The 20890-nt window shown below is 39.2% G+C and overlaps 1 protein-coding gene and 1 pseudogene across 1 annotated transcript in view; both read left to right on the forward strand.

The window, feature by feature from the left end:
* The window catches only part of LOC126718449 (cysteine-rich receptor-like protein kinase 2), a 44794-nt gene that overhangs the window by 17715 nt on the left and 6189 nt on the right, over positions 1-20890 (forward strand). The gene's annotated exons all lie outside the window — the stretch shown is intronic.
* Positions 16641-20406, forward strand: LOC126719813 (cysteine-rich receptor-like protein kinase 2; annotated as a pseudogene).

Consider the following 20890-nt stretch of genomic DNA (forward strand, 5'->3'; position numbering starts at 1 on the left):
GAGGGTTGGTGAGTTCACTTCTATTCTTGCCGAGGCTCCTACTCCTTAGAAATGAGTCACTCCTGCGGATGCATCTCAGACTAGGAGTGCCTCTCTTGCCACTCCTCCTATTATTTGTGGTAATGATCCCTTCGCTACCTTCTCTCAGGCCATAAAAGATGGCTCTTCCTTGGTAGTTACTCCCTCCTCTATTCCCAGCTCTACCACCTGTGGGCCTGATGCGGATTTATCTTCTAATGAGGGATCCAAAGAGGTATTTAAGGATTCTGAGGATGATTCCATCACGAAGAAGAGGGTCTCTAATTTTGACGAGGATGATGGTGGCGAGCAGGAAACTGAGGCCATAGGTATGTGTCTCTTACCCTTGTTAGACCTTCTCTTCCCCCCCCCCCCCTTTTTTCTTTTTTCTATTAACTCTCCAATACAATTATTTGATTATTCTATATGTTCATTCATTTAGCCATAGATATTCCTGAGGAGCCCAAGATTGCAGTAGACACTGCGATGCCTACAGCCCCCATTTCTGCCACACTTGCAGCCCCCATTCCTACGGGTCTTAGTACTTTCTTTCTTTCTTTTTCTTTCTCCCATATCTTCCTTAATCTCCATTACGGATTCATTCCTTCATTTTATCCATTCCTCATGCTATATTTCATGCTTCTTTCCAAGTCCGACTCCTGTTAAGGTGCCTCCGTCTTCTTGGTTTGAGGTTGGCAGCAGTTCTGCCACAATTCCTGATCCAGTGAGTGAGGCTGCTACTTTCTTCATTCGGTTTGACCAGCCTAAGACCAATGACCTAGATCCTGTGGATTTCTAGGGTGCTGGACCTCCTTATGTTAATTTCCATGGCTTTCGGGTCCCTAGGGATTGTATCTCTCATTTGGAGGCAGTGTACAATAGCCGTGGGGACTTCATGCAGGGGTTTCCTTTTAGCTGATCCACAAGTGAGCACTTCCTTAAGCTATTGAGGAGCATGATAAATGATATTGAGCATAACTTCATTGACACCATGTCTACTAAGAGGATTTTGCAGTGGAGGGCCACAATTCAAAAGTTTATCAGAGTTGGCTTTGGTGTGGGGTTCCTGTTGGATCACCTGCTCGAGCCTTCTTTATGAAAAAGGTTCAGCCTACTGTGGATGCCATAGATGCTCGTATTGAGATTTTGAAGAAGGAGGTGGCAGACCTAGAGGCACGTCGCGAGCATCTCCATTCTGGTGTTGCTAGCCCTAGTCACTTTGGAGATCAAACCCTTATCTCAAGCCTTTGATGAGACATATTACATCGTGTAGTTTCCTATTTATTTTCCCCCATGTCTATTTTCTTTCCCTTTTCATTCTACCCAATACACTCCCTTATTTTCTCTAACACTTATTTGATAAATCTAACATGACTTATATATTTTGGGTTTGTAATCTATTATGATATATCTGCTATGGTTATTACTATGATTATGATACAATATGTTTTTGCTAATACGCCATAGTTTTCATTACTTTTTACAAGTGAAAACATACTAAAATACTTTCTTGTGACATCATCCTTTGTAAGGGTGATCATTTGGAAGGAGAGAGAGAGAGAGAGAGAGAGAGAGAAAAAAAAAAAAAAAAAAAAAAAAAAAAAAAAAAAAAAAAAAAAAAAAACTACACAATGTTTCTTAGGCATAATATCGCTTTAACCATTTGCCATTAATGGGATCCATCAGATCCTTTCCATTCATCTAGGCTAAACAGTAATACCCACTTGCATGTGCTTCCCTTACTACAAAGGGTCCTTCCCACTTTGGTGAAAATTTAGATGGTCCTACCATACCTCGTCTTACGTGGCCTGCCATTTTCAGTACAAGTTGTCCTTCCACGAACACCCTCTATTTAGTCGTCCTGGCATAAGCTTCCATCATCTTTTGTCTATATCTACAACTACACTTTTGGGCCTTCTCCCTTTTTTCATCTAACCCTTCCAAGTCTTCACATTTTTCTGACACGAAAACTTCCTTCTCCTCCTCCTTCTTTTGTGCTTGCATGACTCTTAAAGAGGGTGTCATTACTTTTGCTGGGCTCATTACCTCTGTTCCATAGACTAAGGAGAAAGGTGAAAATCTTGTGGCAAACTTGGGTGAGCTTCGGTAGGCCCAAAGGGCGTTTGGAAAATGCATTGCCCATCCCTCAATATATTCTTGATTCATCTTACTAATGATCTTGATGAGGGTCTTGTTTGTTGCTTTTGCCTGCCTATTCCCTTGGGGGTAATAAGGCGACGATCGGTGGTGTTTGATTTGATAGAACTCCAGCATCTCTCTTACTTCACTATTGACAAATGATGTGCCATTGTCACTGATGATCCTATGAGGTACTCCAAGCCTGATAATTATGTTTTCCTTGATGAAATTCGCCACGACTTCTCCTATGGCCTTGCGGAGTGGTATGGCCTCTGCCCATTTGGTAAAGTACTCCATAGCCACAAGGATCCATATGTACCCATATGAGGGTGGATTAATCAATCCCACTAAGTCAAGCCCTCAAGTGTGAAAGGGCCATGGGTGACCATGCTATGCAAATTTTGCGGAAAAGTGTGGATCAGATTGGCTTGTACTTGGCAATTGTGGCACTTCTTCACGAATTCTAGTGTGTCTTTCTTCATGGTGGGCCAATAATAGCCCATCTACAGCAGGCACCAATATATTTTTTTCTTCCCTTAATGCTCCCTGCATTCCCTTACATGTACCTCCTTTATCATCTCTCTTGCTTCTTCAAGACCCAAACATCGTAATGGGTCCCCATCATACCCTTTCTTAAAAAGGATTCCCTCGTGCAAAAAGTAGCGTGCTGCCAGCCCTTTAAGTTTATATTTTTTTTCACTATGTTTCTGTGGCAGGATACCCTCTGTCAGGTATTGCACAAACGGATTTCTCCAGTCTTCACTGGTGAAAAAACGTAACTCTCATCCCTGTCTACTGCAATATGGCAAGCCTCACATTAGGTTTGGACTAGGTTTGCATCCTTACCCATGCTTGACCAATAAAAACCCGCCCTCTAGAGTCTGCGGTAAAGGCTGATCTCTTCGCAGAACCCGTAGGTTCTGTCGTGCACTTCCTTCAATTTTCTTTGGGCCTCCTCTTGCCCCACACATCTTGACAAAATTCCTCCTGGCATTTTGCGATATAATTCCCCTTTCACCAGGGTATAATCCTTTAATGTCTTCAAATCTCTCCTTCTTTTATTAAGAATTCCTTTATGGGGATTCTCCAGTCCTCCTCACACCTCTCTTTTTTGAACCTTTCCTACAGTATTTCAACAATAGATTCCCTTCATTTACTGACTTCAACTCTGGTGTTACTTCCTTCGAATGCTATTTGTGATCCCAACGCAGCCAGCGTGTCTGCATACCGATTCTTGCTCCTTTGAGCGTGCTCTATCTCAAATGTTGAAAATCTTTCCTCCATTTTCTAGACCATCGTCCTGTACGGGGCCAAACTAGGTTCCTTCAAAGAGAAACTTCCTTTGGCCTGGCAGACCACTAGATTGGAGTCACTTATCACCTTCAAATGCTTGTTTGAGGGCTGTGGTCAGCCTGGTGAGATAGGCCTCATATTCTGCAGTATTGTCTGAATAGGGAAACTCCAATTTAAATGAGAGTGCCACGGCTTCTCCTTCACGATAGAGGACTATTCCCGCGCCTCCCAAGTGGGCTGTAGAAGAATCGTCAAACTTCATCACCCATTGCTCTTCGATCACTTCTGATGTGGCTACTTCCCCTAAAACCTCGTCATCTAGCGGGAATTCCTCCTCTCTTGGGAATTGCGCCAGTAAATTTGCTATAGCCTGACTCTTTACTGCCTTGGGTGTTCCCTCCTTTAAATCTTATTGTAACAACTGTAACAACCACTGGGATATCTTCCCAGAGAGGATTGGTTGTCAAAGCAGAGCCTTGATTGCGTGGAACTTTGTCATCAACCATATCTCATAGGCTAAAAAGTAATGACGTAACATTTGTGATGCGTACACTATTGCCAAGCATGCTTTTTCTGCCCTAGGATAGCGGGTCTTCGCATCCTTCAAAGCGTGGCTTACATAATAGACTAATTGCTCAACACCAGCTCCATCTTCTTGGACGATCAAAGTACCTATGGCATAGGGGCTGAAGGCCAGGTAGAGCAACAATGGCCTTTTGCGGATTGGGGCTTGCACCGTATGGAGGTTCGTCATAATTTGCTATAGCCTTCGAAAGGCTGTCTGCTGTGCCTCTCCCCACTTAAAGCTTTGTCCCTTCTTGAGTAATTTGGCGAAGGCTGAAATGATTGATGCTAAGCCAGGGATAAACCTTCGGATGTAAGAGACTTTCCCCAAAAAACTCTTCAATTCCTTCACCATGGCAGGCGGCTTCATAGTTGCTATAGTTGTAGCTTTGGATGGGTCCACATATATTCCCCTACTGTGGACCAAGAATTTTCCAAAAGACACTCCAAAGGCACACTTGAGGGGATTCATTCTTAGCTTGAAAACTCTGCATCTTTCAAACACCTTTCTCAATATTTTGACATGGTCTTCTCGTTTCTTTGACTTTACAACTATGTCATCCATATAGTCTTCCAATTTGCGATGCATCATGTCATGGAATATAACAGTCATTGTGCAATAGTAAGTTGCGCTTGCATTTTTCAACCCGAAAGGCATTACAGTGTAGTATAAATTGCCTATAGGTGTTCTGAAAGCAGTTTTCTCCATATCTCTTGTCGCCATTCGAATCTGGTTATATCCACTGAATCCATCCATAAAGGAGAACATGGCGTTTCCTGCTGCAGAGTCTTTGGCAGCAGGAATTCGTCCTTTGGGCGGACTTGGTTAAGATTCCTAAAGTCTACGCAGCACCTTATCTGCCCATTTTTCTTCTTCACTGGCACAATATTGGATAACCACCGCGGGTGCTAGATGGTTTTAATAAAACCAATGGCTAATAGATTTTGCACCTCTTTTACTATATGTTCTTCTATTTCGGTGCGAAATACTCTGGCAGTCTAAGCCACCAACTTAGCCTCGAGATCTACGTTGAGCATGTGCATTACCAATCTTGGGTCTAGCCTAGGCATTTTGTTGTAGTCCCATGTGAAGACATCCTTGAATTCTTTCAACAATAGGATCTACGTTGAGCATGTGCACTACCAATCTTAGGTCTAGCCTAGGCATTTTGTTGTAATCCCATACGAAGACTTCCTTGAATTCTTTCAACAATAGTATTAGTTCTAACTTTTCTTCTCTTAATAGTTTCAAACTTATCGAAATTGGTCTTGGCCTCTGTGGGTCGGTGCCCAAATCGACTTCTTCCAATTTCTCTTCTACTACTATCTGTGTACCCTTTTATGTTGCAATTCCCTCACCTTTTTCTGTATCGCTTTCTTCTTCCAAATTTTCTTGAGCCACACAGCACACCAAACTCTTATGTTGTGGCCTTTGCCTAGGACCCCCTTGCAGATCGCAGGTGGGCCTTGCACACCTTCATAACTTGTAGACTATTCTGCCGTCAGGGGTTTAACCCTGACGCATCATGGTGCATCACCTGACTCCAAAGCAGGCACTTCTTTCCTCTTCTTCCTTTGCATTGTAGTCCCCTTAGATTGGGCTCAGGGTCATCTTGAATATCCTCCCATCTGGGGAGGAAGGTGCCTTGTGGTTTAGATACTGAGCTTTCACCAGATTGTGCCCATTCATTGTAAAACATGTTTTCTACTAGATGAGCTTTTGCTTGCTTGAATGGTGATGGGTTTGCCGCTATCCATATCATTCTGCCGTTTAGCCTTCCCTTTACGTATTGATGGTAGGTAGATGGGACCAACCGGTGTTTATGCAACCACGGCCTTCCCAATAATATGTGGTATGAGACTTCTGTTTTCACTACATGGAAGCGGGCCAATGAGGCTATTGGTCCCACTTTCAACCATAGATGGATATGGCCTGTGGTATATTCACCTCTTCCCCCAAATCCTGTCACCTCTATTAGGCACCCCTGTATTTTCCTTTATGAAATTCCTGCTACTTGCAATGTGACCAGTGAAATAAGGTTTACGGAGGCGCCCATATTGACCAAGGCTCTTTTGATAGGAATTTGGTTTATGGAGGCCACCAAGTAGAAGGGTCTCCTATGATCTGAATATCCCACTTCCATGTCTTCATCACTAAAAGTGATCTCGTTTGTATCCTGTAAGAAAGCTTTGTCAGCTCTGGCTTCTGCCGATAAGCATTCTACTCCTGCCCTTGAGGCAATGCTTACTAGGGCCTCTATGGCAATTCTTTGTTTATTTACTATGAGTTCCAACTGGTCAAACAGGCTCTTGAACCTGGAACTCTTCTACAAGGTGGTAATTGCTATGGCAGGCAAGGCTGGCCTTTCCTCCTTGTCTTCCCTTAGGTTCGCACAAATGACAACCGCTGCCACTCCCTTTCCCTTATGGTTCAGGAGCAGGTTTCTTTGGACTTCTAATTGAGATAACTCGAGAGTTCCTTCTTTGATTCTACAATGTACCAGTCTGCGGAGCGCCCAACATTTTACAGTAGGGTGTTGCACATAATTGTGCAAATAGCAAAAACGCAGGTTTCTCCACTCCTCCTTGGTAGGTTCCCTAGAAACTTGGTTGGGCTTGAAGACCCCATCTGCAATCTATTTGTCTAGGAGCACATCTAGCTCCTTTTGTGTACATGGCAATGGTGGAGGAGTCTCGTACTCCCTTCCATCTGATTTCCTTTTCCTTTCACCAATGGATACTGCCATGGCTTGTGGAGTGGCCTTCCGTCCTTTTTACCTGTCAGAGCTTGGCCTTACCGATTGAGTGGTCTTCCTCGCTTTCTGCAACAATTGTGCGAACTGGGAGATCTCTAAGTTCTCTAAAATAGCTCTATATTCCATAATCATGTTACCCATACACATCTCCACTAATGTCTTTTCCTCACAATGATCATAGAAAGCTATGTATCTAAATCTCTTGATGTATTCCATTAAGTCTTCGCCACTTCTTTGCTTGGTTGCTTGCAAAGTTGCAAGCGTTACTATCTCCTCTCCATGAAAGTATTTGGTGCAAAATACATCTACCATGTCATCCCATGTTGGAATTGATCCTAATTTCAGACCGGTGTTCCAAGTGTACACGCAGTCACATAGGGATTTGGAAAATTCCCGAAGACACAAGTCCTCATCTGCCATGTAGGGACCAAGGGTGTCAATGAATTTGCTCACATGTTCAATAGCACTTCCTCTTCTGCCATTGTATTGTGCGAAAGTTCGGGCTCATACCTCTCAGGATATGGCTTGCTAAGTATTCTCAGTGGATAAGGGGGCCTTCGTTCATAAAATATTTCCTTAGGTGCTTTAGCCTGTTCTTGTCTAGAAGCGCTGCAACTTCGACCATGGTAATGAAACGTTGCTCTATATTTTGTGGACCACCTCCCATAGGGGTTTCTTCCTTGTCTGCTGCATGCTCTGGGTCATGCTGGCTTCCTTTTTCTTTTGTCTTATCCACCTTCATTTGGCGAATTTCTTCCATTATCTACTGTTGGGAATGCTGCACAAACTACAACACCTCAATGAAACAGTTGGCATTATCAGTGGGAACTCTTTGCCATTGCTGAGGTTCATCCCTCGCTCCATTGACACCTTCCACCTGGTTAGGCTGGTGCTAGTTGGGCGTTGCTAGTCTTGACTCTGCCAACGAGGGCGCAATGTTCACATTCTGAATCATCTTTGATCTCGGGGGCATTACTTACGAGGGCTTTTATCTGCTTCCTCTGTCTTTTTCCCAACTCCCTAGTAAAGTCGCCAATTTAAATGTGGTAGGCCTTTTTTGTATTCTGGACTGGGCTTTTTCTTGCCGTACAATGGCCCAATAGTTTTAAGGTAGGAGAGTCAGAACTAACTCAATTGAAACTCTCAAACCAGCTTGTGCATAAGCAAGGACCCCTTTTTGCAAAAACCCTGGTCACGTGCCTACGGCAAGGGGCGCTGTCACAAAAACATTATGACAGGAGACACATAATATAACAGGGTAATAAAAAGATCAACCAAGGATAATATTTAAACAACTTTGCAACAAGAAAGAGAAATGATAATATAAGTTTGGAAGAAATAAGTTAGTAACAATGAAAAGAACAATGTTTGTGCTAAAACAATCATGATAAAAGAGGGAAAGGGGATTGGTCTGTTAGACTTAGCTCCTTAGCAGATTTAAGTCCAAGAAGGGAACCAATCTACAATGTGGACAACCTCTCAGGGTAATCCTACCATAGAAATTGCCCACTTTGGAAGAACAGACCTAAATGGTTTATTCTTAAATCTCTTGGCTGACTAGAGGGTAGGTTGTTGAGAGGGAGAGAAGGGAGCAGTCTATTGGTCCATGCCTTATCACACTTTTGTTTCCTCACTTTTCTTCCTACTCTCTCGTTTTCTTTCTTTCTTTCTTTCTTTTGCTTATCATTTCTGTTTTTTCCTTTAGCTTTTTATTTCTTTCTATGTTTCTATTCTTTCTTGTTTTTCCCCCTTCCTTCGTTGATCCTCACTGTGCACAGCTAAGGCTTTTTTATATAGCCTGTCATGATAAGATTTACCATTTTACCCTTCAACTACTTTTGGCCGGTTATGGGTGCCCTTCCCTGGCCACCCATTGGTCTGCTAGCTACCCAGTCACCACCACTACCCTGTGCTGGCTGTGCCACGTTCCATTCCCACACAAAAAGGAATTTTGTTTTATTTTTCTTGCTTTCCATAGCATTCCATCCGGATAAGGGTTGGGTGCCTTCTCTCACTAACTTCTATGGTATGCACCTAGTGATTCCAGGTCATCTCTCCTTCTTTTAGGTGGTATGTCATCCCAGCAAGACATTTCCTCCAAAAGAGCTTGAGTGGGAATCCCAGAATAGACTTCCCCCTTCTCCCCACCACCAGCCCATACCCTCTCTTACCTCTGGCCCATGGCTCACCGCGCTTGTATTGGCTAGGTACAAGTGAGTGGTGCCTGAGCCTTGTGCGTGCTCCACTCCCATGTGAGTCCATGGTTTGTCTGTCGTTCATGCATTTGTCATTGTCTATGAGTTTGTCTAGTCTCGCTACGCATTTCTGCTGCTTATTTTTAACCTTTTATGGTGTGGGTGAGTCTTGGGTCTTCATTCTTTGCATTTTGTTTCCTTCCTAGGCTAGGTCTTGCTTGGGCACAGGCCCTTTCATCTTCAATTCGGCCCGTGTTTCCCTTTATTGCTGGTTTGTGGGCTGACTAGTATTCCTACCACGCCACTTCATTGCTTCTGCCATGTTATTACTTGACTTGTTCTTGCTGGGCCTCCTTTGGGCTTGCCATGTACTTTTCCTTGATTTAGTTCACATTGCCCAGTATTTCTGCTGGGTTAATTCTCATACCATTTTGGCCTTGCTTGGCCCATTTTATTCCTTTGGGCATCCTCGGCCCACTTTAGTCTTTTGGGCATCCTTGGCCCATTCCATTCTTATATTCTCATAGGCTTTTATTAAATTTTCGGGCTTCCCCAGCCCAATTACCATATCCTCTACTAATTCTTTTCTTTGGGCTCCTCCAACCCATTTTTACTTACTTTCTTATAATTCCTATGGGCTTACTATTTCCTTCTCTAGGCTCCCTTGGGCCTGCTTGTTTTCTTTGGGGCCTTTTTTACTATTTTATAGGCTTGTGGACCATTATTCCTACCATTTGGGCTTAATGGTTTTTTTTTTCTTGGTTTGCTAATTCTTCATTCTTCACTCTTTGTTATATTGTTGGGCTTTTTCTTGCCATTGGCCCTTTTCTTTTTTGCCAAAATGGCCCGCAACAAATGGTCACCACAAGTTGGCGCTAGGATATACTCAAAATCCAAACATGATCACCCACAAGGACCATGTGCCTACTGCCTAGCTCATCATATGGATCTCATTGTTCCTCTTAGACTAATAGCAATATTTTTAAGAAACAAACTAGAAGTAACAATTTTTTTTTTTTTTTTTTTTTTAGAAGACTAGAAGTAACATGGTCCATCAATTAATGAGAGTATGGGTCTAAGCAAACATTAGTAAAAGTCATAGTGTGTGACCGCTATGCACGCTCCACAAGTTCATAACAATTTATACCATATTTTCATGGTAAAATTTTAAATTTACCTTATTTAAATGACAAAAATTCGATATAGTTCCACATTACATGGTTTTGTGTTTGTGGTTGCACCAACAACATATGACATACAAACGGTGCATAGACTGTGGCAATAGCTTCTTGCATGGTACATGTCATTAGGCTTGCAATAGAGTACTTGTACTATTAAACCTCATTAGGTCTATATTAAAGGCCTTTAATTTAAGGCTCCATCTTTACAACTTAGGCTTGCAATACAAATAATGTATTCCTTTCAAAAAAAAATAAAAAAATAAATAATGTATTCAATCTTTTTAGTGTTTATTGTCCACCATACCCAAGGTAGAGGCAAATTGTTGGACTTTGGCCACTAGATTGGTATTAAAGCTCGGTCACAGTTCGACTTCCTGCTATGCACATGCAAGTGTTAGGGGTGGAATTGTTGGGTGGAGGGCTAGTGGGTCAAGTCCAACATCCTGCTAAAGGGGGAGGCCAGGTTGGGCCAAGTTTCGGTCAACCCATCGGTGTTGGGCTGTCACCCTTGAGGGAATAAAGTTGCACAGCTATAGCTAGGGGTGTGCATGGGTCGGGTTGGGTCGGTTTGAGGGGATTTTTTGACCCAACCCATCATGGTGGGTCAAAAAAAATTCAACCTAACCCAACCCATCACATAAGTCCAACCCAACCCAACCCAACCCACATGGGTTGGGTTGGGTCAGGTTGAACCCATGGGTTAGACAATTTTTTTTACTACTATTATTATTAAATTGAGCAAAAAAAATATATATCACACTTGCCACCTGAGTTGATAAACAAAATATACATTAATATATAAACTAATATTCCAACTTAGTTGTAAACAAAATATGTTTAAGCATCCAATTGAATTGATAAACAAAATATAAATGAACTAGTATCCTAATTCACTTATAAAAAAAATATACATGAGTTCCTAATTCAGTTATAAACAAAATATATCTAAAATTTTTAAATTTTTTTATTAATTATATAATATATTTAAATATATATTAAAAGAACTAATAGGATTTTATATTATATATGATAGTAGGAACCAAGGAAGTGCTATATAGCTAGTTTTTTTAAAAAAAATTTATTAAATATATAATATATTTTAAACATATATTAAAATATGGGTGGGTCAGGTCGAGTTTGGCAGGTTTGTAATTTTATGACCCAAACCCAACCCGATCCGCTATAAAAAAAATTTTGTAACCCAACCCTACTCGCTATAAAAAAAACCAACCCAACCTGGCGGGTTAGGTTGGGTCGGGTTTGGCGGGTTGACGAGTTTTCTGCACACCCTTAGCTATAGCTTTTGGTATAGTGGGTAAGCACTTGGTCCTAACACAAATATTATAGCAAAACCTAGATGTAGCTCTGTGCATGTTGATGGAACTTAGGTTTGTGGGAGATCTATTGGCACTGGATAAATTATGGAATTTGTGGGGAATAGACTTGATCTTTGTTTGGAACTAATACACCTGATGTAATAGTAGTGAAGGATTATGAAGGATTGCTAAACATAGGGGATGTCTAGACAACGCTATTTGTAATGAAGATAAAAGGATTCAGTTCCCCAAAGCTAGAATGAAGCACATGCCTACACTGCAGCTGACCATAGCCCTTTTATCTAGTCTTTGAATAGGCATCTTAGGTAAGAGATGGAAGTAGTATAAAAATTATTAAGGAGGTGTGAAAGAAGGAAGTGGTTGGTTCTGTTTTTTTCTCCTTAAGTTGATGAGAAAATTGAGGCCATCCATAAAGATATAGAAGGCTAGCATTAATTTTGTTGTCTTTTTGGTCTTTAATCTAATTTGTTAGGTTCATATCTATAATGTTGACAATACTGGAACAATGTAAGTCTTGCCATAGTTTGAGTCTCTTAATTTTGTTCAAGACAATGCACCCATGTTCAAAAAGTGAAGTTTTTGTTTGCTTCTATTCCTCTTAGATTTTTGCTTCTGACTGTTTGAGCTTCTACAGCCTTTGATTCCTAGTCAAGGATTTTGGATTTTGCAGAAAAGCTTTTCAACCAACCCATGTCTCATATGATGACCCAATCAAAAAAGTATATATACACAACTTATGAAAAAAAAAAAAAAAAAAAAAAAAAAAAAAAAAAAAGAAGAGAGAGAAGGTGTTTGTGCCTCCTTTAGAGTTTCTATAACCATTCTCTCAAATCATCAACCCCGTAGAGCATGATTTCATTGAAGATCATTCAGTGAATTCTTGGTGATCACATAGAAGCCATATCAACAACACAGACATTGCACTTTAGGAGGTTATTGGAGTCAGTCAAAGGTTCCAATGGTGATCACGTGTGCATCATCCGTGGAAGCAATTCAAATGTGAAAGGTTTTCTATGTAAGTTGTCTACAAGTCAATAAAGCCTAGGAAAATTTTTTTCCTTGATTGTAAAATTTCTTTTATCATGGTGGATTTGCTTTATTGTGGAAGGTCTCCCTCGTAGTGGCTTTTCCCTTGGCTAGTTTTCCTTGGGTTTTCCACTTCATCACCATATAATTGTCTCTTTGTGATCGATTTGTCTGATTGATGACAAACTATTCAATTTTCCTTTACACGCTTTAATTGCTTTACTCGTGAATTGAACATTGGCAGAATTGAACTAGTATAACAATTTGGTTATTTCACTTGAAAATAAACAATTGAGTTCTAAAACCTAACATAATTTTTCTCTTAAAGTCACAAGCCTACAATCTTTTTAACAATATTGAAAAAAGGTAGCTAAGAAGGGACTAACCATCTCCATAAGTCTAAAATGTTTAAGTCTTTAGTTGGCTGTGATATGTGGGTTTGAAACAAAATTTTTCTTAATGATGCAATTATCACAACTGGACAATGCTAACCAAAACTCGCCTTATTGACTTGGGATGATGGAAATGGACAACTCAAATGTTCACAAACAGTTTAAAAATCATTGCTATTAGTCTACTGCTGTTGTGTTGCATATGTTTTTGGTTTCAGGTTCACACACCTCCATTAACTATCAGTAGGAATGAGGATTTTCCAACAGTACATAATTTGATCCTGAAATTTGATTTCCTACTCTAGTAAAAATGATACTGATATGTGGCTTAAGAATAAAATACTTTTGGGCATTAAGACCCCACTATTATGATGGCAGCCATGAATCAAGGAAATGTAATTATGTAGTTATAGATGAATCTGATGTATAAATTGAACTATTGTACTATGAATTAATTAAGCAAGTATTTTCACAAAGCTATTTCTTCTATAAACCTCTCTCATCCTTTCTTCTTCTTCTTCTTCTTCTTCTTCTTCTTCTTCTTTTTCTTCTCTCTCTCTCTCTCTCTCTCTCTCTCTCTCTCTCTCTCTCTCTCTCTCTCTCTCTCTCTCTCTCTCGTTCTTGTTACTCTTTGTTATTCAATTCACTTGCTTCACTGTGTACGTGCAAATTCAAGCTTTGCTGAGTTTTCTTCATGGTATCAAAGCTCTCACACCACCATCTACCAATTTCTCTATGTGGATGATATCATTATTACTGGTAATGATCCTCCTCAGATTTCACATCTTATCACTGCTTTCAGTCATGCCTTTGAATTAAAAGACCTTGGTGCTCTTTCCTACTTCTTTGGAGTCCAAATTGTTCCCACTCAGTTTGGTCTCACCTTATGTTAATCCAAGTATGCCTCTGATATTCTCCACAGATTTCACATGGAGAATGCTAAGCCAACTAAAACACCTTCCTGCTCTTCCACTAGACTTACTCCTTACACTAGTTCTTCCTTACTTAATCCATCTAAGTACAAGAGTATGGTTGGGACCCTATAATACTTGACTTTTACTCGCCCTGATTTGGCCTTTAGTGTCCATCAGTTGTGCCAGTTCATGCAACATCCCACCACCACGCATTTAGAGGCTGCCAAGCGTGTTCTTCACTATGTCAGAGGTACTTTACATTTTGGTATTCATCTCTCTCCAGGTCCTTTTACTCTATCAACATTTCCAAACGTTGATTGGGCTGGAGACCCCTCTAATAGGAAGTCTACAACTGGATTGTTGGTTTTTCTTGGTTCTAATCCTGTTTTGTGGTCCTCCAAGAAGCAATCTATTGTTTCTCATTCTTCCACTAAGGCAGAATATTGTGCTTTGGCTTCCATTGCAGCTGAACTATCCTGACTTCATACCTTGTTCATGGAGCTTCGCTTGTTTCTTCATCATATTCCAATACTTTGGTGTGACAACATCTCAGCTATTGCCTTAGCTTCCAATCCTTTTTTTATTTCAGGACAAAGCACATCGAAGTTGATTATCATTTCGTCAGAGAGAAGGTTCTCAAACGTGATTTGGGGATCAAATTCATTTCTGGCAAGGACAATTATGCTGATATTTTCACCATGCCCCTGCCTAGGCCTCATTTCTTGTTTCTTCAAGGCAAACTCTTGGTTGATTCCACCTCGTGTTTAAGGGGGGATGTTGAGATAACTAAGGATAAACCTCAAGCCACAGCTAAGCTAAAGCTACTAAACAACCAAATGGATAGTTCTAACAGCTAGTTTTTAAATGGAGACACAGAGTCTCAATACGATGCTGTTTCCTTTAATGAAACTAGCCATGTGTACTTTAATGAGGGTTGTGAAACGCTGTCATTCTTGGAAGCCTAGAGTCAGTTAGTTTTAGGCGGGAAAGTTAGTTTTTCAGTCTTAGCTATTGAGCTTAACCACCTCTAGATTTCATGCATTAGATCTGTGAATCAAGAAAATGTAATTATGCAACTATGGATGAATCCGATGTATAAATTGAACCAATGTACTCTGAATTAATTAAGCAAGTATTTTCACAAAGCTGTTTCTTTTAGAAATCTCCCTCATCCTCTCATCCTCTCTCTCTCTCTCTCTCTCTCTCTCTCTCTCTCTCTCTCTCTCTCTCTCTCTCTCTCTCTCTCTCTCTCTCTCTCTCTCTCTCTTGTTCTTGTTACTCTTTGTTATTCAATTCACTTGCTTCACTGTGTACTTGCAAATTCAAGCTTTGTTGAGTTTTCTTCAAGGACTTGTATGTGCTGCTAATATGGTTGCCAACATGAGTTGGCATAAGTATTCCTAGTAGCAAAAAGACAAATAAATAAATCCATTGTAGTGAAGATTAGAAATGCTTTCTTGCTTCATTTGTTGTCTCTAATTTTCATTCTTTCTCTCCATCAAGTTTTCTTTTCTTTTCTTTCTCGATTCGCCATCCTTTATTAGCCATTCAACATTGTCAACCTCTCTTACCCCCACAACCCTCACTTGTGACCTTCACAGAAATTCTTCTTCCATTCTAAATGCTCTTATAGTTCCTGATAGGCCAAAAATGTATTGACCTCTTTAGGAAATTAATCAATTAATTAGCCAAGTGAAATTAATCAATTAATTAGCCAAGTGAAATTAATTAAATTCAATTTCATGCAATAAACATGGTAGCACAAACAAATCACCAACTAAGTTACATGCAGCGGAAAATAAATTTGACATAAGTGTTTGTTTACGAATGGGGAAAACCACTGAGGCAAAACCCCACCGGGTGAATTTAAGGTCACCATTCCCGAGAATCCACTATTATCAAAACAAGCAGTTACAAGTAAAAGGAATCTCAATACCTAATATCAACCTATAGTTGAACACTTACCCCAATACCCAATTGGACTTGTAATGTAGCAACAATCTCTCCTTTCAATACACGGCTCCTAGTACGTGACTAACCAATAATGCACGGATCCCAGTACTTGACTAACACACCAACTTAAGGAAGATGTTGGCTGCAAAGTTCTTTAGTTCATCCAACATTGAAGATCAAGAAGCTCCTTAGTTACAAAACCCTTGGCACAAAGATGCAGTAGCTTCTAGAGAGAATATAATGAACTAGGGCAAATTGTCTCCGATCACAATATGCATGTATAATCACTTTGCATCAAGTTGCATCATCTGTGATGGCCATTAAAATAATCCTTATATATGTCTAGGGTTGTGAGAAAAGAAACCCTACACAAATACACATGGATATGCATGAAATTAGATCTGGAAATTCTAATTTCCTAATTCTCAACAGATACAGCTTTTGTCAACCTTCAACATTAAACCTTGATAGATATAATTCTATCGAGCTATTTGCCTAGCTTTAATGAACAACACTTCTTCACTTGTTTCTTAGACAGATTTGCATGGCTTCAATACTAAACTTAAACTCTTATTCCTTGAAGTACTAAACCCATCCTAGATCTACCCAATTACAAGTAAAATGCGTTTTGTCAAAAGATTAGCCAATTTATATAACATATGTTTCTAACACTCTCACATATGTCCTAACAGTTCCAAACTTTGTATTTTGTCTTGCCACAAAGGTACTATACTCAAATTCATTGTTGAATAGCCTTACAATTAATATCAAAGATAGTATTACAAATACTAATTAATACCAAAATGAAGAAAGAATTCCTATCTCTCCATTCCATATATGTTATCTTCCTTGTTATCAAGACATTTTTAATGCTAGAAACAGCAATGGGAGACCCATGATCCCAAATTGTCCAAGAAATTTGTGGCGATCAACTTGTGTAGAATACCACTGCCTTCAGTTTAAATTTTGCTTCAACAATGGAAAACATCAACCAACAAATGCAAGCTTCAGGTTTTGGAGTTATAGTCAAAGGTTCAAGCCCTAATACTAACTATGGCCTTGGCTAGTGTTATGAAGATCTCTCTTTTCTTGATTGTGAATTATGCTATGCTGAGGCATGCACAATTATTCCCCCATGCTATCCTTACAATTCAAGTTGCATCTACCTTGATGGTTGCTTCATGAGGTACGAGAATTATAGCTTCTTTCAGAATTATACAAGGCCTGGTGACAAGGTTGAATGTGGAAATACAACTAGGAAGAATCCAACATTTAAAGAATCAGTGATACAGGCTTTGAACCGTGCAATTGTGGCTGCACCACACCAAAAAGGCCATTCAACAACTCAGGAGGCTATGCTTAGGGCAGTGAATGAGTCAGCTTATGTACTGGCGGATTGTTGGATGACTTTGAGTGCAAGTTCTTGTAGAGCATGTTTGGAGAATGCGTCAGCTTCAATATTGAATGCTTGCGTCGGTCAGAGGGGCAAGCATTATACCCCGACTGCTTCATAAAGTACTCAAACAAAGATTTCCTCAACAAGGGACTAGAAACTAGAAGTTCAAGACGTAAATGAACTAGGAATTGGAAAAAGGATGGATCATAATATCTAGGGATTGCACTTGTAGCATTAGGGACGTTTCAGTAGTAAACTAGGCCTGATCATGGGTTTCTATCGATGATTTTTGCAAGTACAACAACAAAGACAATCATTTTAGTTGTTAGTTTTCTGGCTGTTGTGGTAGTTGGAATAGCAGTAGGACTTCATATCTAGATCTGGAGACATAGAAAATTACAGAGGGAACGAAGAGGTAAAAAAAAAAGCTTTTTTGGGAAAAAGGTAGCAGTAATTGATTCATTCTACAAGGTCATATATATTTTATCACTCAAAAGTTCTATCACTCCGTATACTCGTACTTTAAGAAGCCTCCAAAAGTGTCAAGTATATATTCTTAAAATGAAGGATACATTTAGGCATCTCAATCTGTTATCAAATGCATTATTGATTGCCACCTTCCTTTGATTGGGAATTACCACCCAAGTTCTTCATTTCTATTCTATTCTGGCTCCCTAGTTTCAAACAATGCAGAAAAGCTGGTGTAAACACTCAATGATTGTAGCCTAAACTTCAAGTATTCCACACTTGAGAAGGCTACAGGAGCTTTTGACAATGCTAACAAATGTTAGGAAATTGCCTTAAATTCCAATTATGACTTGGAAAGTCAATTAGGTTTTCTAGTTGAAGAAGAAAAAATTAATTTAGGTTTCCTTGTTGTAGAAGGAAAGACTATTCCTTGGTGTGGAATGAAGTATATTCCTTGTTAAAGAAGTAATGTATTCCTAGTCTAAGAGGGAATAGATTCCTTGTTAAAGAGGTAATGTATTATTCCTAGTCTAAGAGGGAATAGCAAAAGAGTATTATAAATAGACAATACTACAAAGAATTTGATGGTTTTGGCTTTGGCTTTGGCTTTGGCCCAAGGGTCCTCCCTATGGGGAGATGGAAAATAGAGTGTGAAACCAAGAGAGAGAAAATTGATTTTCGCTTGGGAGGAATGCAAGAGGAAGGAGAGAACAAGGTACTACTGCCTTCGAGAAGACACAAAGAGGGTATGTGTAAGAGCAAAAAAAGAGGAAGCTGCACAAGAAAGAAAAAGAAGAGAGAGCAGCCAAGAGGGAACCGCTTAGAGAAAAAAGAAGACAGCCAAGAGAGAGCTGTGTGTGGAGGAGAAAATAAAAAGGAGAGAGAAAAGTGTTGCTGCCTTTGAAAGAGATAATTTGTGTGTGTGTGTGAAAGAGATAATTTGTGTGTGTGTGTGTAAGTGTTGCTGCCTTTGAAAGAGATAATTTGTGTGTGTGTGTGTGTGTGTGTGTGTGTGTGTGTGTGTGTGTGTGTGTGTGTGTGTGTGTGTGTGTGTGTGTGTGTGAGAGAGAGAGAGAGAGAGAGAGAGAACAAAGAAAAAAAAGTGAGATCTTTCTTTAGCTGTGAGACATACACACGAATTATTATAATTGATTTGATAATAATGAAATTATTCAGAGTTTGTCTCGTGGTTTTTCCCTTTAAGGAGAAAGGGTTTTCCACGTAAATATTTGTGTTTTTGTGCGTGATTTTTATTTTGGATTGTTAATATTGTTAATAACATTATTTAGGACCCAACAAGTGGTATCAGAGCTAAGATTAGAGTGGAAGCGATGGCTAGAAAAGAAGGCAAGGTTTCAGGAATTATGAAGTTTGATGGAACAAACTTTGGATATTGGAGGATGCAAATTGAAGATTATCTCTATGGGAAGAAGTTGCATCTGCCTCTTTTGGGGAAAAAACCTAATACTATGAAGGATAAAGAATGGAACCTTCTTGATAGACAAGTATTAAGAGTTATTCGATTAATTCTATTAAAATCAATAGCGCAGAATGCTGTGAAAGAAAAGACCAACAGTGGTATTAGAGCTTGGTTGATTTAGTAGATAACTCTTTGTGTGAATTAAGATGGAAGAGAAGAGATTGCTTTGATTAAGGTGGAGCTATCCCAAAAGGAAAGAAGATAGTTGAGGACAATTGATGGAATTTGAGTCAATGTGAAGATTGTTGGGAAATTGCCTCAAATTCCAATTGTGACTTGGAAAGTCAATTAGGTTTCCTAGTTGAAAAATGAAAAATAAAATTGGGTTTCTTTGTTGTAGAAGGAAAGACTATTCCTTGGTGTGGAAGGAAATCTATTCCTTTTTAAAGAGGTAATGCATTCCTAGTCTAAGAGGGAATAAATTCCTTGTTAAAGAGGAAATAGAAAAAGAGTCTTATAAATAGACAATACTACAAAGAATTTGATGGTTTTGACTTTGGTTTTGGCTTTTGTCCAAGGGTCCTCCATATGGGGAGAGAGAATACAAAACGTGAAACCAAGAAAGGGAAAATGGATTTTCGCTTGGGAGGAATGCAAGAGGAAGGAGAAAGTAAGGTACTACCACCTTTGAGAAGACACAAAGATAGTATGTGCAAGAGCAAAGAAAGAGGAAGCCGCACAAGAAAGAAAAAGAAGAGAGAGCAGCCAAGAGGGAGCCACTTAGAGAAAAAAGAAGACAACCAAGAGAGAGTTGTGCGTGGTGAAGAAAATAAAAAGGAGAGAGCAAAGTATTGCTGCATTTAAAAGAGATAATTAGTGCGTGTGTGTGTGTGTGTGTGTGAGAGAAAAGAAAAATAAGAGAGATTTTTTTTTAGCCATGAAACATACACAAGAATTATTGTAATTAATTTGATAATAGTGAAATTATTCAGAGTTTGTCCCGTGATTTTTCCTTCAAGGAGAAAGGGTTTTCCACATAAATTTTTGTGTTTTTGTACATGATTATTATTTTGAATTGCTAATATCGTTAATAACATTATTTGGGACCCAACAATAAACTTGGTCAGGGAGGATTTGGAACAGTTTATAAGGTAGTCTATCTCCCTTTCTTACCCTACAAACCTCCCAAAACGAAAAACATGTTATCATACTTTGTTAGAGGTTAATTGGTTTTCTCCATCACAGGGAATTCTGCCAGATAGAAAAAAAATTTGCTATCAAGAGGCTTTTCTTTAACAAGAGACAGAGAGCAGTGGATTTCTACAATGAAATTAACATTATAAGTAGTGTGGAACACACACACACAAAAAAAAAAAAAAAAAAAAAAAAAAAAGGAAGAACAATTTTTAAAAATAAGAAAAATTTATATTTTAGTAAAATATAGTGTAAAATAAATAATCTGATGTGTGGTATTTTGAAAAGTGAGTATGTAAAATAAAATTGGTTTTCTCCATCACAGGGAATTCTACCAGATGAAATAAAGATTGCTATCAAGAGGCTTTTCTTTAACAAGAGACAGAGAGTAGTGGTTTTCTACAATGAAATTAACATTATAAGCAAGTGTGCAACACACACACACACAAGAATAATTTTAAAAAATAAGAAAAATTTATATTTTAGTGAAATATAGTGTAAAATAAATAATCTGATGTGAGGTGTTTTGAAAAGTGAATATGTAAAAAAATATAAAAAAAATAAATTCTTATGCTAAAATAAACAAAAATTCATGCATGGATTGATGGGAATGCTATTTAAATAAGGGCAAAATGGTAAACCTG

Source organism: Quercus robur, chromosome 3, assembly GCF_932294415.1.
Source record: "Quercus robur chromosome 3, dhQueRobu3.1, whole genome shotgun sequence".
NCBI lineage: Eukaryota > Viridiplantae > Streptophyta > Magnoliopsida > Fagales > Fagaceae > Quercus > Quercus robur.